We start from the raw sequence: 15,911 nt of genomic DNA on the forward strand, positions 1-15,911 counted from the left end.
GCCTCTGTAATAATCGATTATTTGGGTAATAATCGATTATCTGGTAAGAAGAATTCCAAGAACCTCTGGAATAATCGATTATTTGGGGAAATAATCGATTATCTAGGAAGGAGAATTTGAAAGGCCTCTGGAATAATCGATTATCTTGAAAATAATCGATTGTTTGGGCGAAGTTAAGAAAAACAACCCTCTGGAATAATCGATTATTCTAAAAATAATCGATTATTTATAGCAGACAGTGTTTTTAAAGGGTTTTACTAATACAAATAATCGATTATTTGTATAAATAATCGATTATTTGTATAAATAATCGATTATCTGCGCAACTTTAGGAATTCCTGAAGCATTTTGAACGGTTTATATGCGCGCCAAACCCTTAACCTCCCATTACTCTTCAGTTAACAAACTCTCTGCACTTAGAAACGTGTTAGGGCATAAGAACCCTCAAACCCTCTCATTTCTCCACATTCTCACATTCTCTGAAACTCCCAAACCCTAACCTCTTCATTTCTCTCATTCTCTTCTTCTCCAACAAGACCCATCCATGGCTTCTTCTTCCAAAAGACCCAAGAAGCTGGAAGTGAGGGGGAGCAAGCATCCTCTGCCCTCAGGGCAACTGATCTCCAAATGGTTTGCGGATGAGAAAACCCAAGAGTATTACTTCGAGTGGTATGTTGGTCGGAGAATCATCCCTCCCAAAACCCTGAAGTTGGAGTGGTTCAAGAATGAAGGGTTTAGCTTTCCAACCCTGCTGGAGCACCAAGAACTTGGGAAGCTTTTGGAAATGGAAGGACCCTACTACCCTGAACTGATCAGGTTGTTTCTTTGCTTTGCAACAAGCAATGAAGGCATCATGAAATCAGTTGTGAGGGGCAAGCTGATAAAGCTTAACGGACCAACCTTGAAGGCAGTTGTCGGCTTGAGCGGCACTGGAAGTGAAATACCTCAACCCTTAAACTTTGGTGATTTTGAGGAGCTGAAGACCTTCAGAGATTGTTAGAGGAATCCTGAGAACACCAACTACAAAAAATTCTTGGCGGGAGGTATGAAGAAGAATTCTCGTTTGATTTCTTTTATTATTTCCTGGATGCTTAAACCATATTTGCACAACCATGCTCAAATGTCAAGGGATGACATTTTGTTAATGCATGTGATTAAAAAGAAAATCAAGATTGATTGGGTATTAGTGGTGAATGACTGTATGTGGAAGGCTAGAAGGAAAGAGGATGGTCCAATTCCTTATGCCTTGTTGCTGTCTAAAATTTTTGAGAATGCAGGGGTAGAATTGACAGGGGAGAAGAAAATTATTCTCCATGCTTCTAAAAAAATTGAGAAATCTTCCTTGCATCACATGGGGATGCTCAAATAGGAAGATAAGTGGGTATTTAAGGGAGATGTACCTCCAACCCCTGAACCGGCAACAGATGAGGATGGCGTTCCATCTCATGATGAGGATCAGCCACCACAGGTGATGGCATCCTAGCTTGCATGAACTTGAGATGATCAACAAAGAATAGGACGCCTTCTCCAAGGATCAAGTTCTTCAAAGGTGGCACAAGGTTTTTAGGGTGGATGATGATGGAATGGACGAAAATGGAGGTTGGGTAGAAGGTGTTTGAGGAAATGCTTGAGAAGGGTACTCTAGGGTTGGCTCACTTCATGATGATGAAGGCCACTTCTAGGGCTGTTTCTCTCAAGGTGGAGATGGGAGGGAGGTGGCCGAATTAGCCAAGGGTGACTAAGGAAAGATATAAAGGCACAAAAGGCTCTCTTTATATTCAATATCCAAAGTATTTACAAGGTGTGGTGCCTAGGGTATTTATAGGAGTGGGAGGCATTTAGGGTGCCAAATGCACGCCAAATGAAACCCAAATTAACCCTAGATGCAACTTGGTGGCCAACGATGGAATCTTTGGGTTTAGTTAGGCTACATCTAGGTGCATGATAAGACCATGCAACTTTTGCCCTCCACTTGGGTCTAAGCCTTTCTAACACCAAAAATAGGTCCAATAGCCTAAAAAATATGTCTAGGTTTTTGTTCCCACCCTAATCAAATACCTTAGCCCAAAAATAAAATCCTATGATCTAAAGCACCCCATAATACAAGGGTAAAATGGGAAATACAAAAGAAAATAAATCCTATGACTAAGATACCCCAAAATACAAGGGTAAAATTGGAAATACAAGTAAAATAAATTCTAAGACTAAAATACCCCAAGATACAAGGGTAAAATAGGAAATCAAAGAAAAGGGCAATATAGGAATAAAAAAAATGCTATGCTAATAAAAACTTAGGAGCTAAGGTCCAAAAGTGGCCTCACTCATCCTATGGCTTTTCAACACTAACCCATTCCTTTTGCTTCCTTCAATACATCACCTCTTGGACTTCTTGGCCTTAGTGTTATTCCATCATTCCCTCCCTCTTGAAAAGGATTTGACCTCAAATCAAGAGGTTCCTCATGGTGGGCATCATGACCAACAAAAACATAAAAATAAGCATTAGAGGTAATAGTATATGATAGAAATGGAAAGTGTATCCTAAGAGGAGTTCTACTAAAAATGCTAAAAAGATTGTCTAAATTAAAAGGACTAGACTCTCTAATGCGAAAGATAGGATCCTCCCCATGTTGAAGTCTAGATGTATAACCAAAACCTAAAAAGGTAAAAAGACTAAAACTATAGCACACTAATGCATTAGTCCTAAAAACTAAAATATCTTGTTGTAGGTACCCAATGTAGTGACCTAGGTATGTACTAGAAAATAAAGAAAACTTAACTAAACAATTACCTAAACAACTTTGTATTGCATTATTTGTTAGATACATGTGAGAAAAAGGTGTTAAGAGGGGTCTAGAAAACTCATATAATCTAAGTTTGTCTTGTAGGGAAGTAACCAAGTTAAGTTTAAATAAGTTTGAACTTCCCTTAAGATCAAAAATAGAAAATAGGACACCATGAGATGTATCCAACAAATCATACAAATCAAAAGTTGGGTGCTTTATGAGGACAACTAAATTAGAAAGAGTCTTAAAGAAAGAAGGCTTATCTTCCTTGGGCACCACCAAGGAAGTAGCACAAGAAGTGGGACTAAGTGAAGTCCACTTCTTCTTCACTAAATCTTAAAGTTGAGATTCTTTTTCTTTAAAAAGGATTTGTTTTTGCATCTCCACTTCATGACTAATGGCAACGTGAGAGAAAGAGTTAAGGTCTTGATGAATGAAGAAAGTCTTTTTTAAATCATTTTCAATGGGAAAGTGACTCTCTTCAAGCATAAGCCCTTTGGAAGAAACATTATCCTCCTTACTCTTCTCTAAGAGTGTTAGTTGTTGTTTTTCATTTTCTAACCACTCTTGAACTTTTTCTATACTTTTCTTTATTTTTTCTTTCTTTTCTATTTTCTTTTCTTTTTCTTTTCTTCTAAGTTCTACCTCTCTTGTTGTATTTTCTTCCTCACGCATACTCCTAGGGACTCTAACTTCTTTGCCTATTTGAGATCTAGTTGGAAAAACCCTAGGTTTGGATCCACTAGTTTCTCTCCCCTCAACTAATTTTGCAAGTAATTGTTTTATTTCCTCCTTATTCCTAGCATTTTCTTTTTCCCTTTTTGTAATTTCTTTCTCTCTTTTTATGTGTTCCTCTTCTTTTTTTCTTATGTACTCTTTTAACTCTCTAATCTCATCTCTAACACTAGACCTAGTACTACAAGAATTATGACCATGTACACTAGAATGAGTACTCATCTTTGATCAAGAAAAGGTTTTCACAAATTTGTTTTCAAAAGGTTGATAAAAAGGTTTTCACAAAGAATGAGTGATAAAAAGGTTTTCATAAAAAGGTTTTCAAGATGCAAGATTGGTATGAAAAGGCCTAAGTATACAAATTGAACTATCAAGGGAGGTGGACTACTAAGAATCACTTAAAAACCAAGTCTTTTCAAGTAAAAATTACTAAGCCTTTTCACACTTTTCTCACAAAACAATTTTTTTTTGCACAAAAGTTAAGTGTGTGTGTTGTGCACGCCCCCCTAGTAGGAAAATGGAGCCTTCTAAACGAAACAAATACACAAAGTAAAGTCCTAGGCAAATATACTACCAAAGCTTTAAAGCATGCAAAGGAAAGCACTTAAAGCATATGTTAGTCGGTTTCCTAGGTGAAGGTTTTCAAATCACCTTCAAACTACACGAAACTACCACCAAAAAAAAAGAAGAGGTTTAAAATGGCCAATTACAACCCAAAATGAAAGAAAGAAAAGGCCAAATACAAAAAGGCCAAAAATAAAACAAGAAAGAAACAAGTAAGAAAAAGAAATTGTTGAATCTCCAAGTCTTCAAATCTCCACCCCTTCACAATGAACACCCAAGGTTAGCCTTTCAATGGTGTTTTCACTCTTTGATTTGGTGTGATCCTCCAAAGTTCCTTGAACTCAAATCGGACAGCCCCTCCACTCAATCCACCAAGAAAGTGTGTGGTGTTTAGAAGCTTTCCTCACCTAGGTCAAGAAGAAAACACAACCCAAGAGTACAAGAGGCCAAGGAAGAAAACTAAAAAGGCATAATTAAAAAGGCTAAACTCAAGTGGATTTGTTGAGACAAACTTAAGAGTAGAAAGAAAGACTCAAAAACTAAAATTAAGGCACATTAACAAAAGGCAAACACACAAAAGAGTAAGTCCTAGAATGGCACTAGAATAGAATTCAACAAGTAGGCTTAAAAGAAAATAATGCACTTAAGGTGTTTGATTAAATGTCTCATAAGGTAAATAAGCATTGTCCAATGGTCCAAGATTAACTCCAAGTGCCAAGGTATGAAAATTTTGGGTCCAAACTCCACAAGTCTAGCAAAGGTTCCCTTTTTCTTTTGTCTTTGATTCTTTTGATTTTGTTTCTTTTGACACTTGACTAGGTCACGGTTTTGAGGTCCAAAAGTCCAGCCAATACTCTTTTTTTTTTTGAATTTTATAGTTCTCCTTTGCTTGGGTTTTACACTTGTGTTTGTTAGTTTGATGAGTAAGTCCTTGGAGTATCCTTTTAGCAACTTACAATGGCTTAAAGAGACAAGTTTTGAGTGTCTTCTTAAGGTTTTTAATGTGCAATGTCCAGCAACAAGAACTTGCACATAAAAGGCATTTTCATACTCAAAACATTAAACAATACATAGGCATGTTAAGGGCACCAAGGAATACACAAAGTGGCCGAAAATTTTAAAGCAAGTATGTGCAAAGAAATTAATCACACATGATATTTTAGGAATGTAGAACATGCTAGAACTAATTAGCATGTATGATTGACTCTCTAAAGCACATCAAGGACTCACGGCCATTTTATCAAACAAGCGGCATGCATGTCATTTTTTGTTCATTTCAAAGGCTAAACAGAAAAACTTGGAATTTCTTTCAAGGTAGTTCAAAGGAAACAAGCTTATGACAAAACCATATGGATTATAAAATGAAAAACATCATTATATCATGCAGCCCAAAAATTTCCAGCAACTCAATTTTAAAGAAAAAATGGTAGGAACCCTAGCAAGGAAGCCTAAAGCACCAAGATGATTCACAAGAATGATGAGGCATGAACCAATACATGAAAAGGAGGAATAAGAATCATGACATATGAAAAGATGATGACTCAATCATGCACAAAAATTTAGACATTCAAGGAGACACAAATGACATGACCGAAAATACCAAAGATGGAAAAGTTAGGGTTGCATTTAGGGTGCCAAATGCACGCCAAATGAAACCCAAATTAACCCTAGATGCAACTTGGTGGGCAACGATGGAATCTTTGGGTTTAGTTAGGCTACATCTAGGTGCATGATAAGACCATGCAACCTTTGCCCTCCACTTGGGTCTAAACCTTTCTAACACCAAAAATAGGTCCAATAGCCTCAAAAATATGTCTAGGTTTTTGTTCCCACCCTAATCAAATACCTTAGCCCAAAAATAAAATCCTATGATCTAAAGCACCCCATAATACAAGGGTAAAATGGGAAATACAAAAGAAAATAAATCCTATGACTAAGATACCCCAAAATACAAGGGTAAAATTGGAAATACAAGTAAAATAAATTCTAAGACTAAAATACCCCAAGATACAAGGGTAAAATAGGAAATCAAAGAAAAGGGCAATATAGGAATAAAATAAATGCTATGCTAATAAAAACTTAGGAGCTAAGGTCCAAAAGTGGCCTCACTCCTCCTATGGCTTTTCAACACTAACCCATTCCTTTTGCTTCCTTCAATACATCACCTCTTGGACTTCTTGGCCTTAGTGTTATTCCATCAACAGGTGGAAGCTGAGCCTGACCGAGAGCAAGAGGCGGAGCCTAAGACATTCTCTCCATTCAAGAAAATTATGATTAATAAGCTTGATGCTGTGATGGAGATGTCTAGAAGGCATGAGTCAATTTATTCGGGTATTCTTGATAGGTTTGCTACCCTTGATCATGAAATTAACCAACTCAAGACTCACCTTGGGATGCCTAAACACTCAGATTGATTAGTGCTCTGTTCTGTTTCAATTAGGAAGTTTAAATTCTAATTTTTTTTTTAATTTCAATTTCAATTTGGTTGTAATCATTTTTAATTCTGGAACAATTTTATCACTTTATGATGTTGAACAATTTAATTTCAGGTGAAATTTGAAGTTTAATTTCTGATATTGTGGTTGAATGATTTTGATTTGGTTGATTGATGCTATGATGCTCTGTTTTTGAGCATTGATATATGGTGTTATTCTGTTTTTGAACATTGCTATATGGATTCTTTGATGATTGGTTAGCATAATTGATAATGTTTTTGAATTCTGAAATTCTGAATTGGGATTATGGATTGTATCTTGTGATTTTGGTTGATAAATTGTTTTTTTTGCTGCTGACTTGATGCTTATGGATTGGATAGTATGATTCAACTTCACAAAGTTTTGTGAATGACCAATACCTCTATTTTGTTAAATCAGTTTTTGGTATTGTTCTGAGCATATAAGGAGTATGCATAAAGCTCATACTGTGTGTTGAGGACATATATAGCTTGATTTGTTTTTGATGATGTCCAAAGGGGGAGAAAGGTTTTGTTTTGGTTGTTTTGCAGGTTTTGAATGTGAAAGAAAAGGCAAAAGAAAAATGAACAAAATGGCCTAAGCTTAGCATGGTTTGTCATCATAAAAAATGGGGAGATTGTTGAGATTGGGGGAGCCTGAGATTGATGAGATCACCTCTAAAGATTAAAAGTTTTGATGATAACAAATATGTGGACCAAAGCTGGACAAGGACATCAACAACTTAGAAGTCAAAAACAAAGTCAAAGAGAAATGCTATGTAATAAGGAGTAGTTTATAAAATTGCTTTGATTGAGTTTATCTTTTGTGTGTGCTGTGTGCATAAGCTAAATCTATATCTAATCTGATTAGGAGTGTATGATGATGAGTTTAAAAGGTTAAGAAGTTATTTTGAGACTTAAAATAAGAGTTTTGAAAACTAACTCAAAATAATCGATTATCATTAAATATAATCAATTATTCCAACAACAGGCAAAAAAGGGTGCCTTGCTGCAATAATCGATTATTTGTGAAATAATCGATTATCCCATAAATGACTCTTTGGAATAATCGATTATCCAGCAAAATAATCGATTAAATTTTTCTTGGTGGATTTCCAGAAAATCTGAAGAACAAAATAATCGATTATTCTTTAAAATAATCGATTATCTGGTTCTGAAAAACTTATAAATAGTTTGACCATTTTGAAACTTCAGAACAGAGTTAGAATTGAGAATCAAAATTAGAAAAATGTGTTTTTGAAGTCTTTGTGACATTCTTGGGAGTTTTATTTGTGAAACCAATAAGGAAAAACGTTTTTGAAAATCTTTGAGAAAAGATCATCATCATCACATTCTTGAAAGGAAAGAGATTAAGCTTTGCTTCTGAATTCCAGGTGAATTCGTTCCTTAATTCTTTGTGAATACTTGTAAATCTTGAGTAGGTTTCTCAAGTGGTAAGGAATTCTTGTAGTGGGTTTCTACAAGGGGTGCTTTCTTGAGGTCAAGAAAGTGGTTATCTTGAATGTAGGAGTATATGCATGTGTGGTATGCTTGTAAACCTTCTTCATTAAGATAGTGGAACAAATTTTGATCAGGTTATGATTGAGGACTGGATGTAGGTCACATGTGGAGTGGTTGAACCAGGATAAATGACTTGTGCAATCTTTTCTTACCCTTATCTTCTACTTTGTGTAATATCTTGATTGTGTATTGAAAAGATTGTTCTTGATTAACATGTTTGCATGAGTAATATTGATTTGAACTGAGTATTACATATTGTTCTATTGGTTAATCAAGAAAGCATATAGGATTCATTCTTCAATAACAAGTCTTTAAACTTCATTGAAAATTCATTTTTAGAAAAGTTTAATTGAAATAAAGATCCTAAATACTTTGAAATTTTTTTAAGTGTCATAGAACCCAATTCACCCCCCCTCTTGGATTGAGCCATTCTTTTCTAACAGTTTGATATTTTAATAATGAAAGATTAAGTTACTCGGATTTCATTAATTATGTGTTTATGGTATGCGGGGTAGAGGGTGTCACAGTCTGTCTACTTGTAGGATCAACAACTGACCCCACAAACTAACACAAGACTTTTTAGTGTGTTTTGTCCTCACTTGCACAATTTCTAGAAAAGTTCCCAAAAGGTCACTCAATCCTAAATTACTACAAGTTAAGCACGCTTAATTATGAAATTCTAACGAGATAAGCAAACGAAAAACATATGCATCTTGTTAGTATAGGTAGTACAAATTAATTCCTTTAAAATCGTGGGAAAACATGATATACATCAGAAATGTGACACTCGTTGCCCCACATACATAATTATACAACAAATGGAGATGAATAAAAATCTTCATAAATAAAATCCAATTCTCTAACCTCATAAGGGTAAAGAGCTCACATTTATAAATCATAAATCATAGTTTAGTGTAGAAATTACAAAAGAACAAAATCAAGGTACTCTAAGCAATTTAACAAGAGTAACATTCTAAGTTAATCCTAACTAAGCCCCGATGTCACATGTCCTATCAGAGCACATCCCACAATGAGACTTAAACCTCATCACCAACATCTTCATGCTGATGATCACCTGCAACACAATAAAAAATACACATAGAGCAACAAGGGTGTGAGAAACATATCACTCTGGTCCAAATGTAGAAATAAATGTTAGGCAACACACACACCTTCATAACAAGTACTACACAAGTTACACATAACCATGCATAACTCTCAAGTTATAAATACATTAGTATAGATGCACATTCACTTATCATGCAATAATTTGATAGACTCAACTCATAAATGCATACATGTGGTGCCATAAGGAAGTTGCACATTTCTCATCACTGGCATGTTGTTACAACAACATACCTGGGGCACGTTCATTCATAGATACATCATTGGTAACCCAAGGTACACCTGGAATAGCTCAATACATCCCTGTCATGTGGCCTAAGAAGCACACCTAGAATAGCTCAATACATCACTGGTGACCCAAGGTACACCTAGAATAGCTCAATACATCACTGGCATACGGCCTAAGTGACACACCTAAAATATCTCATTTCATCACTGGCATGCGACCTAAGCAGCACACCTGGAATAACTTAATTCATCACTGGTATGCGGCCTAAGCGGCACACCTAGAATAAATTATTTAATCACTGGCATGCGGCCTTAGCAACACACTTGGAATAACTCAATACATCACTGGCATGCGACCTAAGAGGCACACCTGAGTCATATATGCACATGATGCATGTCACACATTCACTATTTCATTGAATCAACATTTCACTTATCATGTCTCATCATATCTCATATCACTTGTGACATTTCACATCTTCATAATCATCCCATAAGGTCACGCACATAATGGTTTTCATCGAAAGTTCATGTCCCTATTTGTTCCTCATAGGATTTCCCACAGGAACTCACAGAGCACTGTAATTCATATAAAAACTTATCTATTTTCAAAATTAAACACATATTCATGCTCAAAATCATACAAGGAACGCAACAAAATAGTCAAAAAGCAAGACAGAAAACATTAATAAAGTGCTTGTTTTCATAGGCAGGCAAAGGATTAGGGGCCAATTCTGCTATCAAACTTATCCAATTTCAAAATTAATCACATATTCATACTCACAATCATATAAGGAATGCAACAGAACAATCAAAAAGAAAAATAAAAAACATTCATAAAGTGTCTGTTTCCATAGGTAGGCAAAGGATTGGGGGCCAATCTTGTTATCAAACATATCTAATTTCAAAATTAAACACATATTCATACTCAATATTTATCAAGGAACACAATAGAATACTTAAAAGTAAAAACATAAAACATTTAAAATTTTCTTGTTTCTTATAGGGTTTCCCGTAGTAACCCACAAAGCACTCAAATTCATATAAAAACTTATCTACTTTTGAAATTGAACACATATTCACAGTTAGAATCACACAAGGAATGCAACAGAACAATCAGAAAGAAAAACAAATGTTGTGAGCATGACAATGATATAACATTTATTTTAATCATAGGTGTAACCAAGGGTTAGAATCTTAGGTAGTCAGTGGGTCAATTGTTTGTTTTCATAACAAACTTACATGTATATATAACAGATATAGTGTTAACAAATTGATAACAATGATACACAGAAAAATATTTTCTCTTCCTACTTTCTTGTTGCGTTCTTTCTCCTTTTTGGTTCTTTCTTTTCACCTTTCATGGATGATACCATTTATATGATGATATGGAGAGTCGTATGTTATGGCTTAATTGTTCAATTAATTATGATGTGAGTATGTTGGCATGAAATGAGATGTTGTGTTGAATGTGAATATGATATGATTGTGGTTCCTCACACTTATGTCGGCATGGCAGCCCTTGGGCAAGAGATGCAACAAGGGTGACGTGAGCATGACATAGTGTGGAATGTGTGAGGCAATTAACACGTATGTCAGCGTGACATGACCTTGGGCAAGAGATGCTATAGAGGTGGCATGAGCATGGCATAGTGTTAATTGCAAGATTTGTGATGATTGTGAATGAAATGTGATTGTCGTTCTTCACACTTATGTTGGCGTGGCATGACCTTGGGCAAGAGATGCTACAGGAGTGGCGTGAGCATGGCATAGTGTGGGATGTGTGAGTTAATTATCACGTATGTCAGCGTGGCACGACCTTGGGCAAGAGATGCTACAAGGGTGGTGTGAACATGGCATAGTGTTAATTACAATATTTGTGTGTGGCAATTGGTATGAATTGAATGTGATGTGAATGTGGATATCCTCACACTTATGTCAGTGTGGCACGACCTTGGGCATGAGAAGCTACAACGGTGGCATTGTGACACCCTCTACCCCGCATACCATAACACAAATAATAAAATTTGAATAACATAATATTTTATTATTAAAATATCAAATATGTTCATATAGAGAGCACCACATCCATAACTTAAACAAAATAACATAATCAGCAGAAATTACAACAAAATAAGGCTAAGTTTTTCAAAATAATTTAATAGAAATAACATCCTAATCTAATCTTATCAACGCCCCGATGTCACATGTACTATCAGAGCAAAGCCCAACACAGAAGCATAAGCTTCATCACCAACATCCTCAGCCTCATGTTGATAATCACCTGTATAACAATCAAAGGAAAACAACAAAAAAGAAAAGGGAGTGAGAAACATCTCACTTTGGCTCACAGTGTAGGAATACACACTAGATAGCCAAACAAAAACAAGACATGTATATGTACATAGCATAGATGGATTCACAACAATATCACATTCCACTCATCAAAGACATAAAAATATCAAATTAACATATAACATTAAAATGCACATGTAATGGACACGAACTACATATTATCATGCATGTGGCGCCAGTAACACATATCACATGGCGTATTGCTGCTAGCAATACACGAGAGTAGTCTAGGAGTACATGTTGGGTCACACCCTCTGTGCACTCTCACTAGAAGGACATACTACTAAGGTCTCGTCGGGATAGCTAAGTCGCGCAAGATACAGCCCATGCACACAATGTTAAGTCAGACGAAGCGCATTCGCAATTCCCACCAAGTTTTTGAATATGACAAATATAATACATATTTTTATTACTAACATGAGCATTAGTGTTTCAGTCGGATAACGAAAAGTTTAAACAGTTGAATATGTTCAAGCATAATCTAGCTAGACAAAATGTCAGACGATAGAAAGGCCAGCATCAAAGCTAAGGTTGATTCTCAAATCAAATACAAAGCCTATCAACAAAAGCCTGAGGCATCAGATGCAAATTGGCCAAGGCATCAACATGAAGTGACCATCAGAAAGAGCCAATATAAAAGACGAAGTTATCACTTCCACACTCATACGAAAAGGGTCGTCAAAATCAAATGTAGTATCTTGTAACCAGATGATGTCGAGAATGCTGAAGCACGTTTGAAGTCCGCTAATCACATTGAAAGGAATTATACAAGAAACACAAGAGGAAATCATCGTGAATAAAAAATTGGGCAAGCATGCATTCACAAGTCAAAGCCGAGTGCGTCAAAGAAATGACACCTACTTTTCAGAAAAATACAGCACTGTAGTGGCTAAATTGATGAGAAAAGTACAAATATACCTAGATCATGATTGGAGTCAGATATCGAAGAAATCAACTACACATAAAAGCTCCACAAATACAAGCAAGCATTTAATGCAAGATCAAATGCATTAAATGAGAAGATCTGCATGAACATGAACGAAGCGTCCATCTGCCACAACACAAGCCTACGCTCTAACGGAAAAATTCAAAGCAACGGACAGATTTATCAAAAAGTGTATAAGTATCGAGGCCAAGAAGAAGAAGAATAGAGGAGCTGAGAAAAACGTGCAATACGAAAAAGAAAATCAAGAGCATAAACTATCTTTTTCTTCTCAAAGAAATTCCTGTATATCTGTGTAAAAGCTAAGATAGCTTATCTTAGTGAGTGCTGTCAATAGTTCATCCTCTTTACGAGAGTAACCAAACACTCAGACACCTATCTCAGAAAAACAGGTTACGCACCTTAGTGAGTGTAGAAATTATCCAATCCTCTCTGTTAGAGTAATACACACACTCAAAACCCACAACTACTGTAAAGCCTGAAGAGGCTGGTAGAAATAATACTTGTGAACCAGAAGTAGTTGAGAATACTAGCGTTGGTGAGTGAAGCCGATGGGCCAGGAGTGGTTGAGAGTACTTGTAGAACCAGAAGTGGTTAAGAATACTAGCATCTAGTTGAGGAGCCAGAAGTGGCTGAGAATACTTGTAATCCTTTGTGATTAGTGGAACCTTCTACGGAAGGAAACTAGACGTAGCTCAGTTTGAGTGAACCAGTATAATTGTCTATGCATTTTTTTTACTTTTCAGCATTACATACTTTGCACCTGATCTACTTCATTTTTCAACAAAGCTTTGGACGAAAACTTATTTGACCTTGTTAAAACTATTTTACCAAACGATAACGTTTTCCAGAATGAAAACCAGTTTATTTAATCTTCTATGCTGAAAATTAGTTTTGTTAAAACAAAAATCACTAGACGAAGATTCTACTTAAATTTTCCAAAAGTACTCTTGTGAAATAACTCTAAAATTTTCCTTTGAATCCGAACACACACATTCAACCCCCCGTTCTTTGTGTATTTCCGCTAACCTCACACAATGGGTGAGACTGGGACTTACAAACCGAGCTATCCCCAAGGACTAATCCCCAAGCTTTTACACAAAGGGGCCTTCCTTGGCGGTGTATTCCATATCATACCCTTAAAAACATTTATGCAAATGATGCATGTCAATCATGACTCTATGCATTCTCATATCATATTATCATGTCTCATTTTCATATCGCATCGTCATGTCTCATTATCATATCACATTGTCATGTCTCATTATCATATCACATTGTCATCTCTCATTATCATATCACATCATCATGTAACATTATCACATATCCTCATATCTCATGTCTCATATTCACATTTCACATTATCTCATCATATTCACATAGTCTCCACAAAGCACTTTAATTCATATCAAAACTTTTCTATTAATTTGCAAAAGTAAACACATTGTTGGATTGAGCGCTTACCACTAGGCCAAAAGCTATAGCTGATAGTCAGGGCGCAACTCTTTCTACTTAAGAGCGTAGCAGCCCAAGCGCTATGATTCGACAGTGACTTGGCCCACCTAGCCTCCGCCACGGGACAATTGATGCAACCCGCAACAATCTCCCCCTCAGCAATTGCCCCGCTGGGTATCGAACTCATGACCTTGGCTTTGATACCAATTGTTGGATCGAGCGCTTACCACTAGGCCAAAAGCTGGATCGAACGCTTATCACTAGGCCAAAAGCTATAGTTGATAGTCAGGGCGCAACTCTTTCTACTTAAGAGCGTAGCAGCCCAAGCACCATGATTCGACAGTGACTTGGCCCACCTAGTTTCCGCCACGAGACAATTGATGCAACCCGTAACACATATATTCGTATATCTCATTCAACAAGGAATACAAAAGAACAATCAGAAGGTAAAACAAAAAATATTAGAAATTTGCTTGTTTCTCATAGGATTCCCAGAGGAACCCACAGAGCACTCTAATTTATACAATAAACATTTAAAATAGTACAATTTACTCATACAATTATCTCTTCAAACAATCTCCTCTTACAATCACCAATGCATTCCCTTAAGGTTTCCCATAAGAACCCATAGAGATCTCAAATCATACAGTTATTTACATATAAGAAGAGCAAATAGAAGAAACATATATAATTGGGAAAAACTCCTCATAAATGAGCATACAACAAACATAGGATTGGTGGCCAATCCCACTACCCAACATACATTCCCACACCCATAGTAAGGTTTCTCACTCCCCCTTTACCTGGATAAGAAGGAGATGAAGTTAGAGCGAAATCTGCTTGATCTCCTTCTCTTGGTTCTCCTTTGGTCTTCAGAGAGTGTGTATAGAAGCAATGCTAGAGTCTGCTATTTACAGATTTCAGGAGTGGCCAGAATGACCCGTTTCAAATCCAGAACGATAAATAGTAGTTTTATATTTTAGAAGAAAAAAAAAATTATTTTCTAGAAGTGATAAGCTTAAAATTACAAACATACATATATATATACATATATATGAGGAGGGTTCAAACGACACCAGTGTAACTTTTACTAAGTGTTACACCACTCAATAACTTTATATTAATTTTGAATTTTGAAAATTCAACCGTTAGATTGAAAGTTCATATCTCCTAGATCATATATATCAAATTTTGTTAAATTTGAACAACAACTTGAAGGTAATCAAAGTGTTCATATTTTAGTATATTTTGAAATGTATATATTCACTAGTACAAAAGAGGTGTACTACGTCGGGTATTTTGAGCTTTTTACGTCAGAAAACATACCGACATAAAAGTCGGAGACGTAAATTTTACATCGGACCTGCAAAACCGACGTAAATTTACGTCGGACATTACGAAATCCGACGAAAAAATAGTAAAAAAAACAAAAAAAAACATAAGAATGCAAGCAGAACAGGCCTTTCTACTTGCAGAACCGGCCGTTCTACTTGCAGAACGGGTCGTTCTGCTTGTAGAACAGGTCGTTCTGCTTGTAGAACAGGTCGTTCTGCTTGCAGAACAAGTAGAACTACCCAAAAGAAAATGCCCACTACCTATACAAATAAAACAACCAAAAAATTGAATAAAACAGATAGCCAGAGTAAATGCGAAATAGAAAAGTGCTAACGAAACCTTGATTCATACCTGAGGAGCAGCAACAATGTGCGAATGAGTAACAAAGAGTTCATCCCTCTGCAAAAGACAAAAA

The sequence above is a fragment of the Cajanus cajan genome, chromosome 8 (assembly GCF_000230855.2).
Source record: "Cajanus cajan strain Asha chromosome 8, NIPB_CcT2T_4, whole genome shotgun sequence".
NCBI lineage: Eukaryota > Viridiplantae > Streptophyta > Magnoliopsida > Fabales > Fabaceae > Cajanus > Cajanus cajan.